The sequence below is a fragment of the Lonchura striata genome, chromosome 25 (genome assembly GCF_046129695.1).
Source record: "Lonchura striata isolate bLonStr1 chromosome 25, bLonStr1.mat, whole genome shotgun sequence".
Classification (NCBI taxonomy): Eukaryota; Metazoa; Chordata; class Aves; order Passeriformes; family Estrildidae; genus Lonchura; species Lonchura striata.
The window spans coordinates 9,221,907-9,236,392 of NC_134627.1; the positions used below are offsets into that span (position 1 = coordinate 9,221,907).

Here is a 14,486-nt window from a genome sequence, read left to right on the forward strand (position 1 = left end):
AAAAAGAAACCAAAATAAGAAAATCTCAACTGAGTCAACAGTGAACCTAAAATTCCTCCTTCCGTGTCAAGCTAAGGTCTCTCCTGTTAAAAGGTTACTCTGCTCATGGGCGACTTTGCGTATAATAATTACTTTTAATACACACATACACACAGGCACAAACAGTGCGGTTTCGTTGTAGTCCCTATGCTGCTCTATTGAGAAAAACAAGGATTCTTCCACTTGTACCAGAATAAAGAGGCTTCCCCCTTTACAACACAGTTTGAATCATGTATCAATATGTGAAATATAATACAGATTCAGTGTTAGTTCTAGGTAATTTGACAGTAGAGAATTAGATTCCGAACTTGAAATCCTTCTAGGAAGTTATTACTGCTACAAAATTACTATAATATGACTACTGCAGCAGTTAATTAAAAAGATCTGTCACCATGTTCAGGAAAGAATTTCTTCACAGGCTGTTTCTGCTACAAACACCACCAGCTTTGAGTACCCACACTATACTGGGGGTAAAGTGGAATGCTTAGTTGAATCTATGTAAGCAAACTTAACTATACCCCCAAAGTAACTAAAAGAGGAAGACAAGGAATGAATTTCAATATTACTAACAACACCCCTTTTCTTTAATTCTCAATTATATTTGTTTGTATAAAATCATTTGTGTCAGGGCACATTTTATTAGCTTGCTCTAAAACATCTGTAGAAAACTCAGGCAATTAGACAGATTAATGCCTAATACTGAAGAGTAATTTAACCCATTCCCCACTGCCAGAGTCTAAGAAATGCTTCTTAATCCTTGCTAAATGTACTCTTGCTACATTTTTCCAGACTACTGCAGAATATAAATTACGGTTATAAATACATACATATAGAAAATTTTTAAGGACTATATCAAATTGTTAGAAAAAGGGAAACCATATAAAATTCTCTATTAAAGGTTGTAGTCAACAAGACACCAAGTCTCAAAGACCTTATTACAAATACACATAAACAACATGGTAAATTCAGAAGAACTTCAGGGAAAAAAAAGTCATAAAGATTTACCAGCTTCCAATACTCAGCTAATAATTAAAGATGTGAAAATCCACTAAATATCCACTGAGAAGATGCTGCTTAGAGCAAAAGGTGGCCTGTAACCTTTACTATGAGGGTGTATAGAAAAATAATGCTGATTCACATTCCAATTCAGTCTCAAGCCTGTCTGCCCTGCAGATAAGATAAATGTGTCTGTAACACCAGGCAGTTTCCATCAGAAACAAATACACAACTACATTACTTACAGCTCAGTCTCAGCAGTACCCACCCCCTTAACCACTGCTCCACATATATAATGCAAACAAATTCTTGTGAAAAGTGTATTAAATAAAATTTAAAATTCCTTTCCTCACACTTATTTGAAAATAATAATAATTTTTAAAACCTTTGATCCAAGGTGCCATGAAAGGGCAATATATGTGCCTTCAAGGAGAAAAAATAGCTGCACACTCATCCATCGTTGATAGAGAGTCACCCTGAGTGCAGTGATCTGTTCTATTCTGAAGGATGTTGACTGGCATTTGTAGCACAGGTATAACTGTGTCAAAATCCTGTCTGACTTCTAAATCACTCAACCAAGTCAGTCTTAATCTTCAGATGAGCTTTTGGTCTCTCTAAATGCTCCATTAGGAGATTGGGAGCCTTTTTCATAACAAGCTTCTCAAAATACATTATTACTAAGTTCACAACTTTTCAGTTACTCTTCCTACCAGCCTATCCACATATTTATTTACATGCAATTATCTATTCAGGAAACACATTTACAAATTCAGAAACATCTTGTTGCTGCTCTATCCCTCAAGGTCATTTTCACTACCTGAGTTCTCCAATAATTTATTTGCTCATCTTCCTTCACCCTCAGGATGCACAAGACAATAGTCAGAAATGTAAGCCCTGGTATTGACAGATCTGCACCTGCAGGAGCAACTCACAGCAAGGCAGAAGAAAATAACATTACTGTCACACACAGGCAGCTCCTGGGTCATCTTGACGAGCAGGACAACTCAGGAGGGAAAGGTTATCCAGGAATGCTGGGAAAATGCAGGGATTGCCATCCTAGAAAAGATTTCCTTTCAGCCTACTGAAAGGCACAGAGCAGAAGCCTGAGTTCCCAGAAAATAGACTCTAGGAGAATAGGGATGACAACCTGACATGTTTTTGGGAGAGCTCACAAGATGAAGGACAAGTAGACTTCAGCCCAAGGGTGTTTTGAAGGTGACACTGCAAGTAGCAGACACACCACTCAAGGCCTCTCAGTCCTACACACCAGCACAGACTGGTGCCCTTTGGAAGAATAATTTCTCGTACACTTTATTGTCACACACATGTAATTCTCTCGAGGCCAGGTAGAAACACTTCCCCATGGCTGCTTTTAATGGTTTAAAAGTTTGCATGTTGATGCATGAGGGAAATGGGGAAGAGCTTCTCTGTGCATCATTATTTACTTAAATCTTTCCCATTACTAACGAGCAGAATGAAAAAAACCACCTCAGCATGAGGAAGTGGAAGACTACATACAAATGGTTTTGTTTCAGAAGATCTGAGCACACATGAGCAGAAGGGAAATCAATGGTATTTGTGCAGCAGGTCCTGCCCAAGGCTCTGCTGCCAACCCCAACTCAATCTGCACCTGAGGGACAGAGATCAATTCCAGCCCTGCTACCCCAATTCAGCAACACCACAAAGACCAAACAACAACAGGATGAGAAGGGGGAGGGACGAGGAAGAGCACAAATAAAGGAAGGAAAACCAAGCTGATGTTCCTCTAATGAGTAATGTACAAAAGCTCACCATCTGATATCTATACTGGGTAAAAACAACTTATGGAGGAAAACAAACAAAACACAGTTGAAAAAATAACAAGTTCTTTCTGGAGCTTTCTTACAGAATTTCCAGGCTACTTCACATTTTTGCCTACAGTATTTCTACATATTATTTAGCAGAACACTGCTAGCAAGCTGCACACAGATAAAATCCACCTCCTCAAGGAAACGCTAGAATTCCCAGAGGTACACAAGTAACACAATATGAAATCTGGAGACCTCTTTCCTTTATCTAAAAGGCAAACATCTATAAATATTGCATCTTCTCATCAAATTAGGCACATTAAACACGTAAGTGAAGAGACTAATGTTTTAAGTGGTTAATTTGGAAGAAAATAATAAAATTCAATTTTATGAAGTATTTACACTTTCAATAATAGTTTACAGTTTCTGTTTAATATTTTTTTAAAAAATCATATCAAGTCCCACTTCAGATAGAACAACTTGACAACAGGAATGGAAACTCAGAATTTATCAAGAGGGACACAGAGTGCTTTTTCCTGGGCTCTCTCTAGTTATATTTGATGTGAATTATGTGTTACAGAGCATCTTTAAAATAAAAGCAGGCATCCTACACAACAATTTTGTAGTTCCTTTCAGTTGTCCAAAATAATTCCAGGCTGAGACGGAACTTCCCTTTCTATACAGGCCCTCCAGAACATTTGAAAAGATACTACTTGCCCTAACATACACAAGCATGGACTGTATCAAACAAAAAGCTATTTCTCCCCAAAAAACATAAAGATTAATTTATATATAAAATTCTGTATATTACTATGAGCTTATTTTTTAACTTCTTCTGAGCTTGGTCTAGTCATGTCTATTATACACTGAAGTGACAGAGCCAGACTTTGCCCTTGCAGAGAGTTCGAAAAGGCTCCAGAATTTATTCCCTTTGTTGTTGCTGTTAATGAAATTCAGGATATGTTTTTGGATATTCTATTTGCTGGTGTGTCATGAAAATTCTCAGAAAACCAAAACCATTTAAAAGTTCAGCCCAGGTTTGGAAATCTCAGAAACAAAACTAGCCTTGACAGTCATGAAACAAGTGCTTTGTTGTAGCCATGGCTTGCTTGGTCAGCCTCAGTTTCAAGGAGATTTGGGGTTTTCTTTCTTATAGAGAACTCAAAAGTCACTATACACAATTTACGTGGAACCAAAATTATTGTTTTCTCTGGAAGAGTCTGGGAGGTCAAAAAAAGTTTGAATCTTTTTTTAAAAAGCACTACCTATTGTACATTAAAAGTTCCAAAATAGAGCAATATATAAAAAATAGTTCTTGATCCTAATTAATCCTTGTAAAAATCAAGAGAAGAACATCTTTCTAATGATAAATCATAAACTACCAAGCATACTCAGTGTCAAAAGGAAATACATACATAGCAGTGAAACCTGTACCAGTTAAGAGACATTGCATTTGCTCCTAACCCACAGTGAATGAGGCCCAAGTGGAGACTGTTCTTCCCCAAATCAGCCCCTATACACTGCTCAATCTCATTTTTAATCACATCCTGCAGTTTACACCACAACCAGCCACACCACATCCTTTCTTACACATAATATTAATATTTATTCAAATTTTCTTGAAAAACTTATCTAGAAATCAGTCAGTCAACAACTTGTTGTGATTTATGGTTGGTGGTGATTTTTTTTTTTGTCCTGACTATTCACAGAGCCTGAGCTCAGAATATGGAATAGCAGGCCTGCTGCCAGCAGACTTCCTGTGCTCCAAGCCTGAAGCATATGGATAAGCTCTTAATACAATACAGAAAGACTTGAATGTAAGCAGGCAGGATTGCCTTTGCACAGAAGTTCAGCACAAGTGTATAGACTATGAGCAAAGCGCCAGCAGATATAAATCTAGGGATTTATGGTATCGATGGTTGGCAGGAGATGTTTAAGCTGCCCAAATTCCAGAACTGCACATTGCAGCCAGCACTCACGTCCATCAGACACAAGAGCACAGGTGGCAGAATGTGAGAAGGGTAAATAAATCTCCACATCCACACTCAGCTCTACTGCATCCACAGCTAAACAGCTAATCATTAATACTACAAGATTATTCTGCATATTACATTACTCTTAAATTGTGGAAAACCAACCCAGAGCACAAGGTACATAAAGACAGACTCATCATCACTTGGAAGGTCTGTATGGTTGCTCAGTTTCCAGATAATGATGAACAGCTAAATAAGCTTATGTTACATGATTTAGTCTTCCTTTAAAGATTGTTTTATCCAAGCTCGGAAAGGTTTTCCATTTGCCTTCATTTATGAAGAATATTTATTTGCATCTGACTTTTATAATGTCCTCCATTTATGAAGAATGTTTATTTGCATCTGATAGGAAAGCAGCTACATCTACCCACAAAAGCTGATGAAGACCAAAGCCCTCTTTGAAAGCCTGTCTGTGTCGTTGCAGAATTTTTCTCCACACTGATCCACAGTATTGACAGAGTCTGAGCAAGTCTACAAGAACCCAAGTCTAAAAAAGGGCACAAATTCACAACTCCCCCTAAATTTCCCTTGCTCTGTGTACATGCAAATTATATTTTTCAATTTTCATTTCAGACGTTTTACACTGCTTTGTGCTGCTCCTGTTCTTCTATTTATAGTGCTGACCATTTTTACTCAGAATAAACACTGAGAAATTAACTTGCTCATACTCTAAGCTTCCAATTTTTAAAGACACATTTGAATCTAATCCTTTCCTCCTATCCCTGCAGCATCTTGAAAGCCAATGTCATCCACAGCTTTTACCAGTACACTCTCAATTCCTCCATCCAGGTTACTTAGCAACCTCGTAACCAGCTCTACAGCCACTGTACAGCACTTCTGATTATGCCACATCCAACTTTTCAGACAAAAATACTACAGGCCACCACACTGAAATTATTCTAAAAGCAAGACAGAGAGTTTTGCACCTCATTACAAAGCTTCTTTTATTTTAGAGCAGCAATTTGTTCAAGACTAGTTAATAGTGCCAAAGGTAAAGACTGAGATCTTCAGCTCCCATTGGGTAAAGTCTAAATCAAATCAACAGACCACTCCATTATATAGCCTTTAAAAAAATTCCTCAGCTTCAATCCATCAGTTCCTTGATGGATTCATCAATTTGAGGCTTACATAATACAAAAAAACCCCAAAAAAACCCCAAAAAAACCCCACCTTTTTTTTTTAGTGCCTAGGAGCTGGTCTAGCAGGCATCACAGCCATACTCATCTAACTTACTCCCCTCACACTTTCTCTCAAATGCCAGCAACTAAAACCCCAGCAGAGACCCCCATGACTGAAAATACTTCTCAGGTTGGCAAAAATAAATACTTGCATCTCTTTCTCTTTGAAAACGTACACCGATTTAGAATGACACCATTTGGCCTGTGATCACAACTTGTAACTGGCAAGAACTCCCACTGTTATTACTTTTTGGGATAACTGCTACCCACATAGTGCCAGATGGTCCTTTCCACCTCTGCTGAGGAGGTGGAGCAGCACTGCCTGCTGTCAACATTAGAGCTTCTTCATTTTCTCTAAATCAAGACAGAGATGATATTACCAGTCTGAAGAGAAAGCGGGTGGGCACTTGTAGCTCCATTACAGTTTCAGCCTCCAAAGAAAAATAGTCCTTTCTTTCATGGTGCCTGTTTACACCAAATCCCCAATCCCAGATACAAGAAAACAAGGGATGTCATGGCCCCCATGCAGGTATTAATCAAAGACTGGTGTCAATGAAAAGCTGCTCAGAAAGATTTCAATCAAGCACAGATGTTTTAACTGTGAAGCTGAGTATCTCATACTAAGAACTGTGTGAAGCAGCAAGAAACTGAGCTGGGGTCTTCAAATCAAATCTGAAAATTAAACAGGAAAATCATTTGTGTAAGAGGAGAAAAACCCATTAAGAAAGAAAATAGGGAGTTTGTCCCTCCATAAAACATAAATTATTTATTAAACTAAGATTATGTGGAATTGCAAAAGCTGCTGGGAAAGATAATCAGCATTAGACTTGAACTTTTACAGAAAGTAACAGATTAAGCAGCACACAGCTACACACACAGAATACCTGCCACAACCCAGATCATTTTGCAAATATCCTTAAAGCTAAATCACATGAAGAACACCAGAGCCTGCAAGCTGGGATAAACCAGCAAAATCTGCAGATACAAGCATTTATTTTGATCATTCAAATCCCACTATCCACTTGCATTTGCACCTCTTCACAGGTTCAGTTCAATAACTTTCATGAAAGTTACACACACATCCTTTTGTCTCTCTTCTGCAAGCACCTCTGATTTCTAAAAATCCATCCTACTATTTTACTTTGGTTTTCCCTCTCTCAGAACCCTTCCATACTCTATTCCATAAAATCCCTGAAGGATAGAAAGTTGTTTATCTGTTTGCCTGCTAAACTGCCCTTTGCTTAAGACTTTCCTCTAGAGCATTTGCAGGAACAGCCTGACCAAGCCCATTCCAATTATCTACTCAGTCACTGACCCCTTCTGCGCTCAGAACTTCTGCTCAGACACTAAGCAGAGCCAAGACAGGGAACCAGGAACGTGCCTGCTCTGAAGGAGCTGGCGAAACAGGAGTAGCTCAGGGGTCTTAGGCCTGAAAAGACAACCCTTTTTGACCAATTTCAAATTCTAAGCACCCTAAACAAATAAATGAATAAATGCTGCCATCTCCCAGTCCTGGTGAGCTACAGAACATACAGGCTTTCCCACTGACACCTCTCAGCATTAAAAACATGGAACTCATTTCTGCAAAAGTACTTTGTACTTTTATCTTCTTGTTAGTAGGACTCTTCACACCACAATCTGGAACATTAAGGGCACCTGACTATCAAAAATAATTTCTAGACAGAGAGTAATCCTACACAAGATAATGGAAGATAAGGTAAAAGGGAAAGTAATTTGTTACTAAATGTAAATAAAAGGACTGACCACAGGGATATGCATGCTTCGCTGTTCAGCACACTCTGGTTGCACATTGTTTCTTCACTTTCTTATATTTCTTCATTAAAAATGCCAACTTTAGGAGATCCATCCTAAGAAGTCAAAATAGCAGAAGCTCACTTTTTATTGATGGAAAAAGGCTGCACCAGAATCTCCTGTGCCAGACTGGTGGGACAAAACAGGACTCTTAAATCCACTTGACCAGCTCTATCAATGAACAATTTCAGGGCAAGAACACCAGAAGAAAGGCAGTAAAACATTGATTATTCTTTTTACCTTACACCGAGACATCTGGTTCAGCACAGCTGAGAAACCAGCAGCTTTCAGCAGGGATCACCAGCTGGATGATGGGACAGGCCAGGCAAAACTTCCTCAAAGAGCAATAAAAGATAAGCCCTATTTTCTTTTGTGTTGCTTCTCTAAAATAATAAAGCCAATAAGCAATATTCCATCTAACAAATGCAGACAGAATCTAAATCCTCCAACATTTATACCTCCAGATACAGGACCAGGGATCAATTCACATTTATTTCTCTCCAATGTCTTCTCCCAGTTTTCCTTGTATTTTCTCCTTGACTTCACTGGAAATAGTATTTCATAACCTCAGCTAGAGGCAGCCCGTTGGAAGTGCTAAGCATGGCAAGAGAGCCCATCAATACAGTATTTATATTATAACCAATTTTCAAGCCATCTGTTCAAACACTGACCACAGGATCCAACTCAATAAGCACACTCCACAGTTCAAGGACAGAAAACTCACCTCCAGGGAAGTCCCGATTACCAACAAGATGACTGGTAGGAACAGAAGAGACCATAATTATTTCCACGTTAAAGACATTGAGGCACTTTCAAGAATATCAGTTAATTTTTTAGCCTCTTAGAGGCAATGCACAACTGCTTTCTGAACCACCAACACTACAAATAGTCAAATTCCCATTCCAAAAATATTATACTCTGTCTTAATTTTGGTATTTTTCATACACACTGATAGTTTCTCTGTTTCATATGCGCTCCTCAAGGTTCTCATCCAAACTATGAAGGAAACACAAATTTTTAAGAAAGACACCTGAAGAGAACACAAAAAAGGAGGAAACCACTTTCACCCATATACAAGCCTTACTCATTAAGGCATACAAAAAATATAAATTTCAGCAAAGGTGTTTCCTAATGATTGCTTGGTAAAAGCATTTTGCTTAAATAATCTGAATACAGAAAAATAGCAGCAATCTCTCAAATATTATCGTACCTGTCATGAAAATAGTACAGACATGAAGGGGAAAATCAAATAAATACCTAAAATACTTAGAAAGTAAGTAAACAAGAAGCTTCCCATCATAAAATACCTATTAATCATCTCGTTTCTCACACTTTTTAATTAATAACAAATACTCAGTGTGACTTGTACTGCAAATAACAATTCACCTATCAAAAATACTTCTTTCATTAATAAAATCATTACATATCTTAAATTTGAGATCACTACAATTCAACCATAATTAGCAATTACAGTTGATGCAAGTAAAAAAAAGACAACCGAATGCTCACCAATAAAGTGAGGAGCTCAGAGAAAAGCGATGCATTTAGACTCTGAATTGTTATTTTGGAATTTTTCCTCAGCTGTCAAGCTATTCTATATTTTAATCCTAAATATATTCCCTGCAGATGAGAGTAAAAGATGCCGTTCAGCCAGTCAGCTGAATTTCATTAGTGGTGTGATATGAGCTTCAATTATTACACACTAGAAATGTGCAATTCTGATCTCTGAAAACCAAGTCAGCTAATTCTAATGGCAGAAAACCAGAACATATGGAAATCTGGATGTAAAGACAAATAATTTCAAATGACAAGCAGACCTCTGCTGTCTCACATGCAACCTACTCTAAAAGAAATTGTCAGAAATTTACAAAATAAAAACTCAAGGAAAGAGCAAAAAGAAGGCTTGTCTCCATTCTTCCAAGCTCTGGGAAGGCCAGAATAATGGCAGACACACTTTTGGTATTTGCATACGCTTGCAGCACAGCGAGGAACAAACACAGCTTTCAGCCCGCTCCACTTTGATCGGCACAGTAAGGTCACAAATGCTCATCAGATGACTTTTCAGTAACTTCTGAGAAATGGGGCACCATGAATAGAACTGCTTGTGGTGCAAGAAAGGATCATTCATCTGCCCCAGGTCCTCCACTCCGGACATACCACTCGATTCTTTCTCATTAAGTACAAGTGAACAACTAATGAGCAACAAAGTTGCTCCAACATTCTGAAATTACATGTCTGAAAAACCTCTCACAACAAATCCCTCTGCAGCCAAACAGCAAAATTAACAGCAAGCCTGCCCTCATCCTGCAGAGCTCCCAGTCTGCTCAGGGAAGATGCTCTTTCGGTCACAAATATGTTCTTTTCATAAAGGACAAATAAATAACAAACACTGGTAAGAGCTGAAATGTCAACATGCATGATTCATCACTCTCTTCATTAATGATGCCAGTTCAAGAGACAGCACCACTCTCCCAGATTACTTCCCTGCCATTAGCTCACACAACATCACTCCTCAGCAGCACCAGGGCCCCAGCGGCGTGCAGAGACCTGCCTGAATAGGAATAGTAACATGAACTCACCAGGATTCTGTATGTTCCTCAAGTATCGGCATGTGCCTCTGTCAGATTGGCTCTTAAGGATTCCTACCTCAGGTTACTTTTTCAGCAAACCTAAATAATCCTCATCTTTACAATGCAACAGGATGGATGGGAGAGGAAGCGGGGAAAAAAAAGCTACCAAAATTTTAAGTTCAAAAAAAGCAACATTTTTAGTAAATAAGCCCTACACTCAGAGCAGGAAAAAACTTTGCCCAAAGTGTTATAAAAATTACTGAGGAAGCAAAACTTTGACCAAAGTTTGCTTTATGTAGAATACATAGAAACCCAACTATTACATAATTTTATAAAAGCCATGAATAAGTAATGATTCCTTCAAAATCAAATAAGGATGCAACATGGCACAAACCCAAAGACACGACAAATAAGCACATGGTACTTTTTATGTTTTATTGTTACTAATTAACGTTTTCTTACAGAGTATTTTTCAAGATAGTGTTTTTCACGCCACAGTATAAATTCTGTTATTTGATGAATTTTGGAAAGATAGGGAATAAATGCTACCCAGAAAGAAAGCCAGACTGCTCAGGGGACTCAACAGATTATTCAATGATTTCTCTTCCTGAGGAGCTGAAACACCACAGTCCCACCACCATAGCACCCAGAACATACAACATTTTTATTCACAACCTAGTAAAGTAACTTCTGCTCTCTCATCGGAATCCCACAGGCAATTCATGCTAAATTCCTCTCCAATGTGTCCAGCATCCTTGTTAAACTAGATCCTTTAATCACATGCTGCTGAAGTAGAAACTTGAGGAACCCTTGGATGGGACAGCTTCACAAGGGATAACTCCAAGGCTGGGCTCTAAATTCCCAGCTTCTTCCTTTCTAATTCAAGTCCACAAAACAAGAGCTATTTCCTCGACATAATGCAGTTTGTATTTAAAGCAATTACATTTTAAATTAATGTAAAACAAACAACTGCATTTTAGCCCCATACAATAATGGGACCGGAACCATTCTAAGGAACATAACTAGGATTTGGTTTTTCCAAGCTCATAAAATCCAGCTGGCAAATAAACCAGAGACAAATGACCCAGTTCACTGGATCAAGTACTTGCAGGTGCAGTGAGCTCCAAACACAAATTTATCTCCAGTGAGTGCAACAGGCATGTGCTCCACCTTCAAGTTAAAATAAAGGTGCCATTCTGGGTTGGCTGACACCAATTTTCTTCGCAGTAGCTCACACAGGACCATGTTTTCATTGAAAATTTGAACTATAGAGTCAAAAACAACTAGTGGGCCCTGTTCTGTTACCACTGATGACCACACTGACCTCCCAAAGCCCTTACTGGCATGTCACCATGTCCTGTGACACCACAGAGCTCCACATGTCCTATGGATGTTGAAAGAATTCCTAGAGGTGGGCACATATCACATTTGAAACAAAGCACAAGACAAAACAATCTGAAATTACTGATCAAGCTGACTGTGAGGGTTATAACCAATGACGTAACAAAGGCTGCAAGACTATGAGTATTTGTGGAGTACTAAACACAAACCATTCACTTTCTGTACACCAAAAGGTGCCATTTTAAGGCCTTGTGCAATACTTCAGACACAAGTACCCAACTGTCATCAACCATTCAGAGAGCTCATAAAGGATAACCCAGCCACTCTATTTCCTACTCCTGCCACTTTCAGGCTCCACAGGTGAAGTTCAGTTTGTTGATCCAGCAAGAAATGAACTCCACAAAATAAATAGCTGTCATTCACACAACAGCTGCTCAAAAGTTCAACGCAGCCCATGACAGAGGGTCCGCAACACTGCAGGTGAGAGAACAGGATACCGATTGAGCAACGCTTTCTAAAATCTGCCTAACCTCATCAAGAAACAACACTCAAAGCCATTTGCTTGTCTGGATGTAAATGAGATGTTGATTATGGCAAATGTCAATATATTGTATTTTCTTCATTCAACCACAGGTCTATCATGCATTTCCTAGGTAAACATTCCTCCACACCAACTGCCCATAATCTAAGGTGTTTCTCACCGCACAGCCTCATGTGACTGTAGCCAGCAAATCCTCTTCAAAACATTCTCACCAAAAGGTACTTATTACGCCAGCTCCTTTTTCCTTTTAATTCATGCCTTAGGAATGGATGTTCCCAGGCGCAGGTTTGGAATTTAAATTCTGAAGATTAAATAAGGAAAATAAAAAACACCCAGCCTTTAGCATTTTGCAGGAATCATTCCACGCTCCAGCCTGAGCAATGCTGCTGGAAGGGTCTCCTGGCCATGTTGTTGCTCTCCACAGCACGCTTGCAGTATTTCTTCTTCTCCCAATCCAACATTGATTTGCCTTCGCTTCTCTACCGTAGCTATGTTGCACTCCCCAGCAGCGCTAATTAGCCTCCATAATTTATTTAAGTTCTCCAGCTATTTCATTTTCCTTGCACTATTTTCACCTTTATAAAAGCCTAAAACCCACAGTGGTCCACCATTGTCGAAATCAGCTAACCGACACTAGCTCCGGAACTTCCCAACACAAACGGGGATGAGAATCTGCCTTTTTCTTCCATAACACCCATCTGAGCGCCGTCTGCCTCATCATCTCGTATTGCTTTTTTGCATTGTAGCCCCCACCAAGCAACCCACGCCTGCAAGGGAGAGATACAGTGTGTGTCATTAGACTCCACACGCCTTACTCACCCCTCCGAGGGCGCAGAGGGAGGGGGTTTAACCCTCCCGGTGCCCGCAGCAGCGGGGGCGAGGGCGATGTGTGTTCGCATCACGTGTGCGGTACCTGCGGCACCTCCCGCTAAACACGGCGCGAGAAAAACGGCCCCCTACAGCCTCCGCCGGGCCCGAGGGGATGGATCGGCATTCCGCAGGGTGGAAAAAACACCGACCACCTACCCCTGCACGCCGCTTTTTTTAAAAACAAAGCAGCCGATCTCTTTTTAAACAAAATATTACATTTCTCCTTGAAGAAATAGAATTTTGGAGAACTCGCTGCTCGCGCCGACCCCGCCTTTCCCGGCGCTCGCCCGCCGCCGCATCCCAGTCGAATTAGCGAGGCACCGACGGCGCCGGCTTCCCGTGCCCGGGAATGGCGAGGAGGAACCCCCCCACCCCAGCCCTGTTGTCGCGGTCCCCTCGGCTCCGTCCCCCGCCCGCGGGAGGGGCGTGGCGGGGATCGCGATCTCTTCCCCCCCCCCGACACAACGCCGGGCGTTGCCCCCTCACGGTGTGTCCCCTTCGTGTCCCACCCTCATCTGCGGCCGCGGGGGTTCACTGGCACCGGTCCTTACCTGGCGCGGGAGAGTCCCGGCGGCCCCTTGAAGAGCGCGGCTGCGCCTCCCGCTCACCGCATCGCCGGGAGCCGCCGCCGCCGCCGCGGCGAGCGCGCGCCCGAATGGGAGGGGACGGGGGGCGGCCGGTCTCGCCCCTCCTCGGCGGCTCCTTCACCGCCCGCCCGCTACAGCGCCCCCTCCGCCCGCTCGTCCGTGCCCGCCGCGGCCTCCCCGGGGAGCCGCCGCTCCTCCCCTGCTCCTTTCCTCTTCCCTTCCCCGGTTCCTTCGGTCGCACCGAGCTCGCCGCCGCCCCACGGGAGCCCGCGGAGGGCGGGGAAGGCAAGCGCCGCACGGGCGCGCGCGCTCCCGGGGCTCCCTACCCACCACCCAGCAAGAGGGCACGGAGGGGCGCGGCCCAGCGCGGATTCATGACGAGGGCACGGTTATACAAAACAGGCGCGCCACGGTCCTCTAGAGCGCAGCCTGCGCTAGGGGCGGTTGCTGTCGCCTCCGCGCTGCGCGCATTGCCTCTCCTTCCTTTCCTTTTCCTCCCCACGCCTTCCTCTCCGGCCGTACCTGGCGCGGCTGCGGAAGGCGGCGGGGATGCGCCTCGCTGACCGCCTGTACTCGCCCCGGCCGGCGGCGGGGGAGCAGCGCCCGCGCTCGGCGGGCGACGGGAACTTCGGCGGGGCGGGCGGGGTCCCGCGGGGCGGGGCCGGGGCCGCGGCGGCGGCCGGTGCGGGGCGGGATCCGCCGAGGAGAGCGGAACGCGGCGGCGGCTGCTCT

General features: G+C 42.1%; 1 protein-coding gene across 8 annotated transcripts in view; it reads right to left on the reverse strand.

The window, feature by feature from the left end:
• The window catches only part of TANC2 (tetratricopeptide repeat, ankyrin repeat and coiled-coil containing 2), a 154,522-nt gene extending 140,227 nt beyond the window's left edge, over positions 1-14,295 (reverse strand). For 2 of the 8 annotated variants that reach the window (XM_077788386.1, XM_077788385.1), the window contains exon 1: positions 13,719-13,838. The gene's annotated coding sequence lies outside the window, so the exon portion shown is untranslated. Of the gene's footprint in view, positions 1-7,793; positions 7,812-12,457; positions 13,519-13,718; positions 13,840-14,276 lie in introns of those variants that run through there. The other 6 variants (XM_021538561.3, XM_021538563.3, XM_021538560.3 and 3 more) reach the window with 6 other exon arrangements.
• Between the last annotated feature and the right edge of the window lie 191 nt (positions 14,296-14,486).